The sequence below is a fragment of the Pinus tabuliformis genome, chromosome 7 (genome assembly GCF_031772625.1).
Source record: "Pinus tabuliformis cultivar Carrire ecotype Pingquan chromosome 7, CPIR1, whole genome shotgun sequence".
Classification (NCBI taxonomy): domain Eukaryota; kingdom Viridiplantae; phylum Streptophyta; class Pinopsida; order Pinales; family Pinaceae; genus Pinus; species Pinus tabuliformis.
This window is the reverse complement of record NC_142293.1, coordinates 1,397,601,280-1,397,617,142: the sequence shown is the minus strand read 5'-3', so window position 1 is coordinate 1,397,617,142 and position 15,863 is coordinate 1,397,601,280. Positions and strand designations below refer to the sequence as shown.

Sequence of the window (15,863 nt, the reverse complement as noted above, 5' to 3'; positions counted from 1 at the left end):
AACTTGGAGATCATTGAGCAACAAAACCCAAACATAGAAGTAAGGCACTTACTAGTGGACTGAACAAATTTTTACTTGAAATTACTGCAGTGTATAAATGCAAAGGACAAGATCTGAAAAAATATAATGTCTCTTCAAAGCTCACAAAAAATGAGGAAATTAAAAAGGTGGTCCCATAAATTTTAGTGTTGTTCAAGTGCACTATGCCAGAACTACCTCTACAATAAAATAAGCCATATGATAAGGTTATAAACATAGCAGTCAGTATAGTTGAAATACTGGGTAGAATCACTCATTCTGAATTGTGAAAGCTATTAGTCTTTACAAACTAGATATATTGTCATTTGGATTTGAGAGCCTTCTATATTTCTGAATGATTCCATTACTTTAAATTTTGCAAAAGCATGGTCCATTATGTCAGTATTAATAAGCTTGTCATACAAATTGTTTCAAAGCCCACATCCTGTTATGCTAGTGCCTCCCAACCTCTCTCTCAGTTTCAGATAAGATTGAATAGTGAGTATTACCCACCAAAATGGGTAACCCCATAGAAGAAAAAAAATTCTCCTATTTTGGACAGCCAGCTAGCCAGCAGCCCTACACTTTTGCTCATTGATGATGATATGCCACCATCTGCACCGGTCATGTGCCTCTCACCATTCAGCATTCCTCTTGGATGAAGGTGGGCTACCACTCAATAGGTACTTTGACCATTTTGCAATCAAGTGTTTTTACTTAATGTTTTGGGCATTTTAACATGGATAAAGGGGTGATCTAGATGATTGACCGATCTTAATTGTAAACTTGTTCTCTCACCTTACCAAGGAGGTTAATCTTTAGCCCTAGTCCAATGCGACCTCCTCTAAAGCCCTAGGGTCATAAGATGGGCACTACTAGGGAAACTTGGACTGAAGTAGGGTGTCCATCACTCTTTTCCATACTTAACATTTTCCATTTCACATAATTCCTTTGATACTGTCTCCATCCTTTGAGTCAATTGTCATTGGTTCATTGGGATTTGGCTCTCACATATCCACATCCTTGAGTCGGGCCAGAAAATTTTTCCTTGTAGGTTGATGCAGCTGAAAGAATGGAAAAGCATAAGATGGCCACAACAAAAAAAAATAAAAGTTAAAATACAAAAATTGGTTGGGACAAAAGTTAGCGCATGGGCAAAAGCCTCACATGAGTGTTAGTTTTTGTTTGAGGTAGCAGCGGATAGGTATTCTAGTCTCTATGGTGTCTAAGAGGCTAAGGAACATGATATCTTCAAAACCCAGAAAAGGTTTCGCGAGAAAATACTTGGAGACACCTCAATTAAATTAATTAGCCAATAATTAAAAATTTCCTAAGTCTGACATACGAAAACTGGTTAATTAAAGTGAATTAATTGAGGGAGTTCGATTTTTCTCTACAAACATCTAGAAAAGCTAATTGACAAAGTCAAGATGATCTTAGCCATCGGTTGAGATGTGATCATGGTCGTTGAGACTCCAATGAGAGATTATAATCGCAGTTCGAAGGGTTTGGAGAAGACATATCGAGACACAATTTATTCACAGCGCAGATCGACTACCCAATTGCAATGATTCAACAAGGGTACAATTGAAGCTAGGGAAGCATCAGTAGCAAGGGTTCAGCAAAGATTTGGGAGAAGGATTCCGAAGGAGATTTCCTCAGTGTTTTCCAATTTCCGAGAGACAGGAAGAGGAGGTCGAATTATCTGCAGAGGAGGCCATAATCAGCCACTGCGAGTAGTCAACTGACAGTGCAAGTGGAAGAGGGGCTTGTTTAGTGAGCTAGAGGCCAGATCTATCATCCGGAGGTAGAGCGAGTGGGCCTAGAGCAGACCGGGAGGAAGGATGACTTGCAGAAAGGAGATTCCAAATGCTGAACAAATTTCCGAGAGCAGCAGTGTGCATTTCCCAGAGGTAGTGCGAATAGCCTAGAGGAATGTGAGTTGCCTGGCGAGGGCCAGACTGAGTAGCAAAGGGAGACAGTTAGTCTCTAGATTATTTTGTCAGAGAAGATCAGTATTTGTCAGAGGTTTTCCAGTTAAAGGCAACCAGTTGTAATTTCTCCTAAATTGTTGAATAATTATAAAACCCTCATTTGTTGCACTAGTTTTCCCTTCGAGGTTCTTCCAGGGACATATGTCCAAAAATAACGTGTCATATTTTTATGTGTATGTGTATGTGCATATTTTCTTAGTTCTGTATTTTATCATCCACAACGTATTTAATTTGTGAAGATTGCAATTGTGAATTATTCGCTATTTGCCATAAATTTAATTTACAGAAGACAAATAAACTTCACAAGTTAGGAGAATAATATCTAGTAATTGCAATCGTGGAAATTTCACACGGTATCAGAGCAAGTCAGATCAGAGAGGCTCTAGAGCGAGGGTTGCACAGTTCAAAGGGAGATCTAAAGCACATAAAACCAGATCTGCACAGACCAAGCTAAGCAGTGGGAATTACGGAGGCAAAAGTTCGATTTCCAGTCCAAGAAGGTGATGCGAAGGAAAATCGAGTTGTCTTAGTAGCAAGCAGCAAGTAGGAAGGTTGTCGCAAAAGGTTTCCAGAGACAGATCAAAGATTCATAGGGTAGATCTAGCGCAAAGATTTGCAGCATAAGGGTTTTACAGTATCAGATCGACGCAGGGCAAGGGAGAGAAAGCACACGAGGGTTTTATTTCTCCAAGTATTCTCAGAGTTAGAGAAAGGTCAATTTATATGTAGAAAAGAGGACCGAAGCAAGCAGATCAGCCAGTCACCCAGTTCGCAAATTTGAAGCAGTCATTTCATTTTCAGTTACTAGATCTGTTTGTTGAAGGAAGTACGAGTAGCTTCAAGCACAGAAGGAGGCAGTATACTCACGGGAACAAATTTCCGGAAACATTTTCAACTGCTAGTGCAAGTTGCAGGATCTAGTGCGAGCTGCAGGATCCAATGCGAATTGCAGGCAAGAGGGTGCAAGTTTGCAGAAACAGGCCAAGTTGATCTTGTAGAGGAAACTTAGTGTTTCTAGAGTGATTTGCCAATTGGGGGAGTGAGGTAAATTTCTCCAATTTGTTGAGTTTTGCAAAGTTTTCCAAAAATGGCCGCAACAAGATTGAGACATCAAGACAGGTTGGATGGAGCCTCCAACTTTGGTATCTGGAAGGCCAAGATGTCATTTTTATTGGACGAGCACAGTCTAAAGGAATTTGCTACAGCAGTGATTGTTGTGCCAATAGATCCCATCAAGTTCCATGACTACAGGAGGGATAACGCCAAGGCGAAGAGGATGATTCTTGAAGGTGTACGAAATCATATTGTCTTGCATATTGCAGAGAAGGGAACTGCAAAGGAGATGTGGGATGCCATAGTCAAGTTGTACCAAGATCCTTTCGAGAATCGCAAGATGATTCTCAAGGAAAAGATGAGAATGGTCAAGATGAACAATGGCGAGAACGTAATGTCCTATCTCACCAAGATTCAATCAATCAAAGATGAACTTGTAGTACTTGGAGAGAATCCAACAGATGACGAGCTTGTGCGGATAGCTCTCAATAGGTTTACCAAGAAATGGTGTATGTTTTTCCAAGTGATTTATGGACGTGACAAGCTTCCAGATTGGGAACACCTATGAAGCGACTTCACTCAAGAGGAGTTGAGGTCCAGCCTCATCGATGGCACTACTAGCAGCATTGGTTGGGGATCGAAGGTAGAGGATGAGGAGAACTTCACTCTTGCAGGGAAGGAAAAAGAGAAGAAGGGTCTTAGCCGAGGACAAGACTCTAAAGGAGAGGAGAAGAAGAAGGAATTGTCGAAGATCAAGTGATTCGGATGTAGTGAGCTTGGTCACTATGTCGGCCAGTGTCCGAAGAGGGAGAAGGACAAGAAAGGGAAGCAGAGAGCAGCCCCGATAGAGATCGAGTATTTGTGTGCTATGTTGGAGGATGAATTCGCACTAGTAGCTGCAGTTCTTCCAAGATGTAATGTCCTAAATGAGAAAAAATTGGAACAAGCTCTTCAAATAAAATTTATCATACTTTTAACAGAAGATTGCCATGTAAAAATAAGCAAATAAAGCACTGCAATCTCATAACACAATGAACAGGAAATTCTCAGCTTTATTATATTAGAAGAACTGGGGTTTACATGCAAATACAACCCATATAGCTGAGATAAATGGCCTCAGACAAATCTACAATAATGTTGCAATCGGCCTCCAAAACAAACTGAAAAACCAATACACTGCAACCTGTGAACCCTGAATGAATTCACCAAGGGAAGAGATGGGTGCTCGCCCACTCTCACTAAATCACCCGAGGGTTTCTGTCCTGGGGCTATGCTAGAGTAGAGAATCAAGTTCTCAACCTCACATACAAGAAACAATATCAAAACCAAGATGTCCTCCAATGGCCTCCTCCTCTTTTATAGATCTGATGGACCCCTCTAGAATCTTCTATTTTATTATTATTTTAATCATGGAGCACTTTTGCCTCTTTATTTTAATTAAAATATTCTTTTTAATGCGGGAAAAGGGTAAATTGGCCACCATGTCTCCTCAGGTCACTGAAACTCCCATCCAAAAGTCCCATCATGTAGATCTTCTCGTTCCGGTTCCAACGAGCTATTACACTGAGGCGTTCCGTCCATTAATCTCCCCGGAATGCCACCTCGAGCATAATTAATTAAGTTATGCCTGATAATAATGCTGATTTTTTAAAGTTGTCAGAAGGCAACGAAACGAAAGGCAAACTATGCTAATGATGGGATATGCCAAGTGAATGCCATCAAATCCCATAAAAACTCCTCAAAACTTCATTGGGACCCTTGATAACATAACCCTGCTCCATTGACCTGGCCATCCCCTGTCTTGGAAATCCACCTTGGTTGTACTATGAAGAAGAATGAAAATGGGGACATGACAGTCCTGCCACCCCAAGATTGCTTACCCTCGATCAATCCAAATCTGTGGCCCAATGCCACTGAGACCCAATACCCGGATCCCATACGAACCACTAGTCCATGTCACATCTCCAAGCTATCGAAACATGACTGGATCCTCCAATACCTAGATCCCATGTCCATCTCTGACTCAACCTACTACCAGTAGATCCACCTGGATCCCAATGCCACCAAGAAGGAGCGTTAATGCTACATGGCTCCTGCTGTGTTGTAGCTCCGGCTGTGAATGTTGCCCTACCAACTGTGTACCAACTCATCACCTCTCTCCAATCCAATCCTTGGCATACCCCAAGGTCAGTCTCACCATATTGATGCTGCGTTGAGATACTGATGAGTGGCCAACCCACATTCTGCTATTCACTGGAGCATGTAATATCACCTGCCTCTAAGGGCTCCTGCAGCACACTGCTCCCGACTACGACTAATACTCCATCAATAGGATACCAACTCATGATCTCCCGCCAATCTAAGTCATGGACTCCTGTGTAAGGAACAAGTCTACTATGCTGATGTTGGTCCATGCTCAACTCATGCTACCCTATCTGGTTGGTCAGCAATATCCATCGAGAAAGTCCTGCCTCTCTCCCTATAATGGGTACAAGTAGCCAAACTGTGTTGCAAGCCCTATCTATGTACTCCTGGAGAGGGTTGCTGCCTGAAAATGTTGCAGCTCGGCTAGCTGCCACTACACCTGTTTGCACCTCATCAATGGGTAGACCCAAAGATGGATGCACTACCATCTCCCTCGCCTGATAGGAAACTCCACGCTCTTCCAATCCACCAATCTCCTACCAAACTGTCCTGTCATACTCCAGCATCTCCTGAGGACAAGTGTCAACGAACATCGTCACCCTGCCAGCTGTCTGTACATCTGTCTGCTCCTCATCAACGACTAACCCCAAGGGTGGCTGCTCATCCTCCATCATCACAGGTTCAATATGAACCTCTAGCTGGCTCTCCCAAAAAGGTTCATCATGCACACTATGCGCCTCATCTCCTCCGCTGACTCACGCTCCATCATATGCTTCTCATGCTGACTCATCACTGGTGACACACTATCCTAAATGTCTCTCCTAAGACCCACGGACTGCTCATCATATGAATCTGGCCTGATGTCAATGACTCGCCATGACTCAAGCTCCTCTATGTGCTCTCTATGATGAATCATTAGCCGCTCATCTACTCCCTGATCTCTTCCCACATGGGAACAATCAGTTGCTTCTCGTACTCCTCTACCACACATGGATGCATATCTGGCTTACTATCATCAACTCCATATGACTGCTCATGCTCCTCTAAGGTATCATCATATGAACCCATGGACTCGTCCAATGAAGAGTCCTCATCCTGACAGACATAAAGAATCTCCCTGCTCTACCGTTGTCATCTTCTCAATGTCAGTGAAGCATGAGTGGTCAGGTCCCCAGGGTCCTTTGCAGATGAAGCAAATTCCTTTCCTCCTCATCTCATTCTTGCTGCATGAGCCCCCAAACCTGAGCTGCTCCTCCCTGGTCAACTGTCTCCTGAACAGCCCAATGTTCTGCTCAACCAACCTCTCAGCTAGACCATAAGCAACAGGTGATACCAACTGCTCTCTCCTCCAAACAGTCAACAATTGAGACTGCAACTCCTGTCAGATGACATCATGGCCTCTCATACATGAGGACAAGATGGAATACATGTGTGCTATGACTTTGTCAGGATGATGTTTCCTAATGTTGAAGAAGCATTTGGAACATCTGCAAGATCAAACCATCACTCTAGATCAAACATGACTTCATAAGTCCTAGTTACAGCCATAACTTCTAAAATCTCAAGCTTCTTTCCAAATGTAGGACCCGCACTGTTGTCTAAGTCCTGAAAAGTATCCAATATCAGCTTGAAAACTCTCCCCATAACATCATCATTGTAAGGAGCTCTAGGGGCGGTTAGTCTCATGATGTCACTGAGACAAGATGCAACTGGGAGTCTAACCCCTTTACAAGGTTCCTCCAAGAACTTGTGTTGTATGAGAGCAAGCATAGCCGATCTTAGAGCCCAAATGAGTTTTTTCCCTTCTAATTGGTTTACTTCATAAATGAGTGCATCCATTTCATCCAGTTTGAAAAGGACTTTCCATGTGACCTTCATGCACTTCAAATCTGTCCCAAGTGCAAATATTTTGTGTCCTCTTTCCTGCCCCTTCAACACATCTTTTGGCTGCTCTCTCTGAAGAATGGCATAGACCTCTTTTGAGAAGGGTCTATTGTTCTGCTTGGGTTTTTGGTCCATAGAAGCATTGTGATTTAAAGCATCAATTGTTGTACTGTTGTGTTGGTTTATGAGGTGTCTCAAAAACTCCATTGTTCAGCAAAATGAGGGGTAGTTCAGCTACAATAAGTCAACAAATGACAATAGAAGGCTACTACAGCAGCATGAACAAAACATTGATATACTCTAGCAGCCAATTCTGCTCACCACTTAGGACATTTATTGACCATTACAGCAGTATTTGACTCAATACATGGACCTCTCACTCATCATACAGCTATAGTGGCACACAGCATATTCAAGTTTGGACTTAATCAAGACTACAACTCAACTTGGAAATGGCTTTGACATCAATATTTAGAGGCTCATAACATTTGGTGCTAAATACGAAATTCAGTGGCATGTAGGGAGAACAACTTAGAAATATGGGAGAGTACAGGTAAACTTCATTAGGAATTTTCCCTGATTTCACTGTATTTCTGAACTAGAGGGTTTTTACAGTGAAGATTTTAGTCAAGCACTTCACGTGCAACTGCTGTAGGTGTATGTTATAAGGATTTTCTCACATGAAATGCACAAGAACCATTACAAGGATAGACCGAGCTTCAAACAGTTGAACACGTATTATTATCCATACCCAGAAACATATTTCTCACTGCTGATATACTTCAATTAATTTTGAACAGCAATAAAATGGTAAACACAGTGAGGCGTAGGAACCTTGGAACCTGATTATTTAAGCTGTGGAAGGTCCCCAACCCAAGGTTCGACTCGGAATACTCTTCAATGCTGCTGTCAAGGACTGATCTATGCTCCAGCTTCAACATGAAAATGCCACAGCCAGCAAGAACTTCAAACTCGGCCTCAAAGCTGGACACATCTAGTACCCAAGGAAAATACCACAGTCGTTTCCCTGCCCGGAATTTACAGAGGAACCACACCCAATTCTGGAAACAAATCAACGGCTTCTAGAAACTCGTCCTCTTATTTCTGCTGGGAGTTGGCCACCAGATTAAAACAATCTCCTTGAAACAATCAGTCAAAAACAATTCTGGAATGGAAGCAGTGGTTTTGGCACCCAACTCTTCAAACAATACCATTCGACCTTCAAGAATTTGACTGAAATTCTGGTTATTAGGATCTTCTGCTGCAGCACCTCCGATTGAACCAATGAGATGACCTATACAGGGCATTCGGGCTCTCCTTTTTCTTTGAGAAATTTGGCCACTTGAATTTGTCTTTGGTTACCAAAATAAATCGGATTCCAAGCTCTGCCTGGTAGATTGATTTCTGGGATGATGTATGGCAAAATTTATAAAGAAACCCCTATGAATCTTTGGACTAAAAATCATTGTTCCAATACTATGTTATTCAATCTCTACGATAGCATCTGAATTTTGCCTTCGGAACTGTGAAGGAAAGCGGTACTCGGCCTTTTATAATTGTGCTGCTCCAGAATGGAATCTCCGCAATTCTTTGTTTGGGAATAAATTCATGGCCCTTCTGTATTTGATCTTCTTTGGCACCCAATCGAGTATTCGGCCTCCAATCTTTGTTGACAATTCACGCTAGACTGTAAGAGGCCTCGGCCTTGTGGATTTGGACCAGTACACAATTGACAAGCTCCTGAATTTGGGTTTCACCTATATACATGAGCTGGTTATGGCAGAGTACAAGTGCCACAATTGATTTGTTCAACCCGGCAACTAACACGCAACCCAGAACTTGAGTGGCTCAGTGCACCATTCCGTGGACCCTTGGTAACGCTCAGCAGAAATGGAGGAGAAATAGTGCCAGTTTTAGGGTGGGAACTCGACCCACATGATGACAAATCCTGCTTAACAAAAAATGACTCCCGCACAGGTTAGCAGAATAACTCGGGCTAGCCACTATGCTTCGAACCGAATTCGACTCAGCATTGGAAATAATTTATTTTTTATTTTATTTTATTTTCAAGCCAAAGTTGGCCCTCATGGCCCCCAATCTATGAAATAATTTCTCAGCGCTGCCAACTTTTAAGTGGGTCAATATTCCCGCCCTTCGTGAAATAATATGCCGCAGGCCACTCTATTCCTTTTCGCCTTTATAAAATGAATTTGGCTTTAAACGCTAAGGAAAATGACTCTCGACCTCAGTCAATGTCTGCACGTACAACTGAGTTCAATCACCGGCTTGATCACCACAGTGATGTGACTTCAACAATTTACGATTTCACCGTGTGTTTCGGTCATGGCGGCTCTGCAATGAATAGTCGGCCCCATGCTTGGCCTAGGCTTGAAATAATTAATTTCAACCTTACTTTACTTCATGGTTTTTACAAATGTCAAAGTCGGCTTCCAATGAACCACGACTCTCAACCTGTAACAAATCTAAATTCACAAAGAAGTCATGCCAGCAATGAAAGAAGTGATTTGACTTTATGACCCTTTTCAAAATTTAATTTTGGACTTTCACAAAGAACATTGGAAACGAAATTGGCTCCGTCAGCTTCAGAAAATTTGTAGAAGATTCGGCCCTTTGTCGAACCTTGGGTTTTAAACAAAGTAATTCGGCTCCACTTAAGATTAAAACTCAAACGTTACTTCTCGGTGGCTCAGATGTCCATCTGTCAACTCTTATTGTGCATTCAACAATTTGTCAAAATTTTGTAGGAGATTTACTAAGGAAAATTCGACGGGCTTCTTTCAACGAATTCTCAATTTGCTGCAAGACTGGGTTTTCAATCTTCTCCGGCAAAACCCTACAATAGTAGCTACAACTGAACACTAGAAAAACCCTCAAGCTAAGCCAAGATCAAGGCTCTGATACCACTGTAATGTCCCAAATGAGAAAAATTTGGAACAAGCTCTTTACATAAAATGTATCATTCTTTTAACAGAAGATTGCCATGTAAAAATAAGCAAACAAAGCACTACAATCTCATAACACAATGAACAGGAAATTCTCAACTTTATTATATTAGAAGAACTGGGGTTTACATGCAAATACAACCCATATAGTTGAGATAAATGGCCTCAGACAGATCTACAATAATGCTGCAATCGGCCTCCAAAACAAACTGGAAAACCAATACTCTCTAACCTGTGAACCCTAAATGAATTCACTAAGGGAAGAGATGGGTGCTCGCCCACTCTCACTAAATCACCCGAGGGTTTCCATCCTGGAGCTATGCTGGAGTAGAGAACTAGGTTCTCAACCTCACATACAAGAAACAATATCAAAACCAAGATGTCATCTAGTGGTCTCCTCCTCTTTTATAGATTTGATGGACCCCTCTAGAATCTTCTATTTTATTATTATTTTAATCATGGAGCACTTTTCCCTCTTTTATTTTAATTAAAATATTCTTTTTAATGCGAGAAAAGGGTAAATTGGCCACCATGTCTCCTCAGGTCACTGAAACTCCCATCCAAAAGTCCCACCATGTAGATCTTCTCGTTCCGGTTCCAACAACCTACTACGCTGAGGTGTTCTGTCAATTAATCTCCCCATAATGCCACCTCAAGCATAATTAATTAAGTTATGCCCGATAATAATGCTGATTTTTTAAAGTTGTTGGTAGGCAACAGAACGAAAGGAAAATTGTGCTGATGATGGGATATGCCAAGCAAATGCCATCAAATCCCATAAAAACTCCTCAAAACTCCATCGGGACCCCTGATGACATAAACCTGCTCCACTGCCATCCCCTGTCCTAGAAATCCACCCTAGCTGTACTATGAAGAAGAATAAAAATGGTGACATGACACAAGAGGAGGATAACACTCCAATATGCCAAATCGAGCAAGGTCTGAGGGAGAAGCAGCAAGGAGATCTAGATCGTAGCCAGGAGGGCTTGATCAATAGATTAGTATTGATTTCTGGTAGCATCGAATGTGCTCTAAGTCTCAAAATTTGCAGGGAGGCTTAGACAAATGCATTCTCCAATGCCCAGAAATCGTTTTGGGAAATTCCACCAAGAGACAGTTTTATTAAAATAATTAATTATTTTTAATGGGTCCCTAAGTCTAAACTTAGGAAATTAAGATAATTAATGGGTATTAATCTAAACTGTGGGTGAAACTTCTAGAAGAAGATGAGGATCAAGCGAAAATGATCTAAGCCATTGATTAGAAGTTAATATGGGTTGTTGGTTGTCCAACATAAATATATAAGAAGAGGCTTGAGGGGCACTTGGAGTAGAGATTGACTAGAGTTCTGAAGATCGAATTTCTGAAGCAGAGCAGCTGCCATGAAAAATTCGAAGTGAGCTTTTGCAATGAGGGGCAGGGATAGTTTCTATTGGAGATTTCCCCTGATCCGAGAATACTCAACAGAAGAGGCAAAGAGAGATCCAGGAGAGGCAGCGCTGAGCCAGAAGATGTTGATGCAGAGCCACGCAGAGGTAGCGCAAAGCCTTGAGGAGGTCCGAAAATTTGCTGGAGGAATCGATTTCAGAGGCCAGAAGCTGGGGTGTGAGACTGGGAGGTAAAAATCGAAGTTCCTAGGTAGCAAATCGATCAGCAGAAGGGGTGACGCAGTCCCTAGAGGTTGTGACATTGGGCTAACGCAGTGATTGCACAAAGGCATCCAGGGGCCGTTCATTCAGTGGTTGGATCAGTCAGATCTCCAGTGACAGTATGAGGTAATCTCACTTATCTCTCTGTTAGTGATATTCTCTGTACTGGATAGCGACGAGGGCATCCAGAGATTGTATTCAGAAATTACAATTACATAATAATAAAACCCTCAGCGACTACACCGTTTTTCCCACACAGGGTTTTTCCTGGGACATTTGTCCAAAAATAACTGTGTAGATGTGTTGTGTATTTCTTTCTTGTTCAGTTTCTTGTTTCCGCCTTTTAATTAAATGGTGAAGGTTGTGGTGTATTAGTTTCAGTGTTCACTATAGGAAATAGTAAATAATGTTGTTCAGTAATTAACAAATAGAAGAAAGATAATCAGTTGCTGCAGTAGAAATTTGGGCAACCAAATTTTCACATGGTATCAGAGTTGCAGGTGAAACAAGAGAGCAGTGCTGGAAGAGCCCAACGTTGAAGGAAGAAGGGAGTTTGAAATTCCTGCAAAGGTAGCAAATCGAATCCCCAGAGGGATTGCGCAGTTCAGGCCAGGAGGGCAAGATTTTTGTGGTAAATCTCTCTCTGAGTGAGTCGACAGAGAGGTAGGATTTCTAGATTGAAATTTGTCAGCGACAGAGGGAGCAACGCAACAGTAGCTTCAGTGAAGAGGGGTTTCTGGTGGGACGCAGTTTTCTGCAGGCAGTTGCTGGGCAGAAAGACGTCAGAAGGAAGAAGAGAGACACTTGAGGGAATTTCTTCCTCAGAGAATTCCTAGCCAGGGAATTCAAATTCTCATTTACTGAGCAGCAGCAGGAGAGAGGAGGTCATTTGACTTTTTCGATTGACAGAGATAGCAGCGAGTGGATTGAGAGATCAGGATAGGTTGGATGAAGCATCCAACTATGTGATCTGGAAGGCAAGGATTCTCAAGATCTACATCGACAATGTGGTAGCTGAGCCCGCGGATCCAAATCTACTCAAGAAGTACAAGGGAGAAATGGCGAAGACCAAGAGAATGATCCTCGACGAAGTGAAGGATCATATAGTCTGTCACATCGTTAGCAAAGACACTGCCAAAGAGATGTCGGATGCTTTGTCGACGCTATATCAGGGATCTTCCAAGCAGCGAAAGATGTACTTGAAGAAGATGAGATCTATGCAAATGCAAAAGGGGGAACACATTGATCCATTCCTTACTAAGCTTCAAGAGACCTGAGACGAGCTGGTAGCTGTGGGATCAACACCTCAAGCTTCCGAGATGGTAAGACTAGCCCTGAATTCAGTGGTTGAGTGGCAAGTTTTTGTCCAAAGCATCATGGGCAAGGCGAATTTGTCAGACTGGGATGGAATGTGTGCAGCTCTTAAGCAAGAGGAGCTGAGGAGAAACTTCGTCAAGTGTAAACTTGATGGAAGCAGCAGCAGTGGGTCGAAGCCCAAGGAGGAGGAAGAGAACGCAGCCCTCGCATCCAAGGGGCAGCGGAGGCGAAAGAAGGATGTCTCGAAGATTAAATGCTTCAGGTGTGGTGAATTTGGTCACTATGCAACACAGTGTCCTCTGAGGAAGAAGGACAAAGATGAGAAGCATGATCCGAAGGTTGCACCTGTGAAGATCGAGGAGGAGTTTGCCATGACAGCCGAGATACCTCCATGAGGGAGGTGGGTTGATTTAGATTTGTAGTTCGAAAGGACTGCAGTTGGGCAGGATTCTTGAGGAGTCCACCTCTCGGATCAATTCCTTGCTACGAGAGCCCAGATCAGAAGTAGCAGGATGGACCAATGTCAGTTGGTGCAAAGGAGTGCCGAAGTGACAATTGCAGTGGCTAGGAGCGCTAGAGATTGAGTAGTGCAAAGCTAGAGTTGACAGCAGTGCAGTCGGCATAGAGCAAAGTCAACAGCAACGTAGAGGCTTCAGAGGGTCAGCATAGAGACTTGCAACAATCAGAACTCCAGCAACGAGATGCATCATACTGAACACTTGTTCAGTAATTTGGGATGCTTTTTCGTTGTTGATGTAGTAGTAGCAGCAGTTGGAGAAGGTTGCAGTGCAGATGTTGTATTAGCGGTGGCAGTGCCAGCAACAGCACGGATGCAGAATTGTGAGGGAGTTGCAGTATGGGTGCAGTGTTGACAGTGGTCGGGTCAGCAGCAGTACAGATGCAACATTTGCGCAATAGTTGGTGGACAGGATGTCGGACATCGGCAATGCAGAACAAGATGTTAAAGAACAGAGTGATGCTTCAGTAGGTTGCATTGCTAGAGCACATTCCTTGCTAAGAGGGAGTGTTGATTTCTGGTATCATCAGATGTGCTCTAAGTCTCAAAATTCGCAGGAAGGCTTAGACACATGCATACTTCAATACCTAGTAGTCGTTTTGGGAAATTCCACCCCGAGACTGTTTTATTAAAATAATTAATTATTTTTAATGGGTCCCTAAGTCTAAACTTAGGAAATTAAAACAATCAATGGGTATTAATCTAAATTGTGGGTGAAACTTCTAGAAGAAGACGAGGATCAAGCCAAAATGATCTGAGCCATTGATTAGAAGTTAATTTGGGCCGTTGGTTGTCCAATGGAAAGATATAAGAAAAGGCTTGAGGGGGAACTTGGAGTACACATCGAGTAGAGTTCAGAAGATTGAATTTCTAAAACAGAGCAACTGTCGTGAGAAATTCGATGTGAGTTTACAGTGAGGGGCAGGGATAGTTCCAGTTGGATATTTCTCTTGGTCCGGGAATACTCAGCAGAGGAGGCAGAGAGAGATCTGGGAGAGGCAGTGCTGAGCCAGAAGAGGCTGATGCAGGGCCATGCAGAGGTAGCATAGGCTGACGTAGAGGTAGCACAGAGCCTTGAGGCGGTCCAAAAATTTACTACAGGAATCGATTTCAGAGGCCAAAAGCTGGGGTGTGAGACCGAGAGGTAAAAATCGAAGCTCTTGGGCAGCGAATCGATCAACAGAAAGGGTGACGCAGTGCCTAGAGGTTATGACGCTAGGTTGACGTTGTGATCGCACAGAGACAGTGCAGAGGCAACCAGGGGTCATTCATTCAGTGGCTGGATCAGTCAGATCTCCAGTGGTAGTGTGAAGTAATCTCACTTATCTCTCTGTCAATGATATTCTTTGTACTAGATAGCCAAGAGGGCATCCAGAGATTGTATTCAGAAATTATTGCTACATAATAATAAAACCCTCAGTTGCTTCACCGGTTTTCCCACACTGGGTTTTTCCAGGGACATTTGTCCAAAAATAACTGTGTAGATGTGTTGTGTATTTCTTTCTTGTTTAGTTTCTTGTTTCCACATTTTATTTAAATGGTGAAGGTTGTAGTGTATTATTTTCGGTGTTTACTGTAGGAAACAGTAAGTAATGTTGTTCAGTTATTAATAAATAGAAGACACATAATCAGTTGTTGCAATAGAAATTTGGGCAACCAAGTTTTCACAATTAGATCCAGTTGTTGTGTATGAGATTCCTCAGTTGGACCATTACCTTTGCTATGGGAGCCCTAAGTATCATAGTAGCAGGAGAATTGAAAGGTCAGCAAGGCGAGGTCAGATACTTGAGAGATAGTGTAGAGCCAGTTAGGCATAGTCAGGTACTCGGGAGACAAGTGCAAGGCTAGTTGCAGTGACACAGTAGATCAATGAGATCAGTACATACAGTTGCAGTGATAGCAACATTGCAAAGGCAGCACAGTGGCATTAGCAGTGTGAGAACAGAGTAGCGCAGTGTAAGCATAGGATGGTTTAGCTGCAACATGTAGTTGGAGAATCAGAGATTTTGTGCAACATGGAGTAGTTCAGCTTCAGTGTGTTTCCACGGACCAGCAGGTGGTTGATATACTCACGAAGGCCTTAGGGACGGCAAAGTTTGTCTACTTCAAGGAGCAGATGGGTATAGTGGAGAACACCTTCCTCACTAAGAGGGAGTGTTAGTTTTTGTTTGAGGTAGTAGCAAACAAGTGTTCTAGTCTCTGTGGATTCTAAGAGGCTAAGGAACACAAGATCTTCAGAAATCCAGAAAAAGTTTCACAAGAAAAGACTTGGAGACACCACAATTAAATTAATTAGCCAATAATTAAAAATTTCCTAACTTAG

General features: G+C 42.5%; 1 protein-coding gene across 2 annotated transcripts in view; it reads right to left on the bottom strand.

Annotated features, from left to right (window-relative positions):
• SKL2 (shikimate kinase like 2) overlaps nucleotides 1–15,863 on the bottom strand; it is a 283,109-nt gene that overhangs the window by 102,845 nt on the left and 164,401 nt on the right. The window lies entirely within an intron of this gene.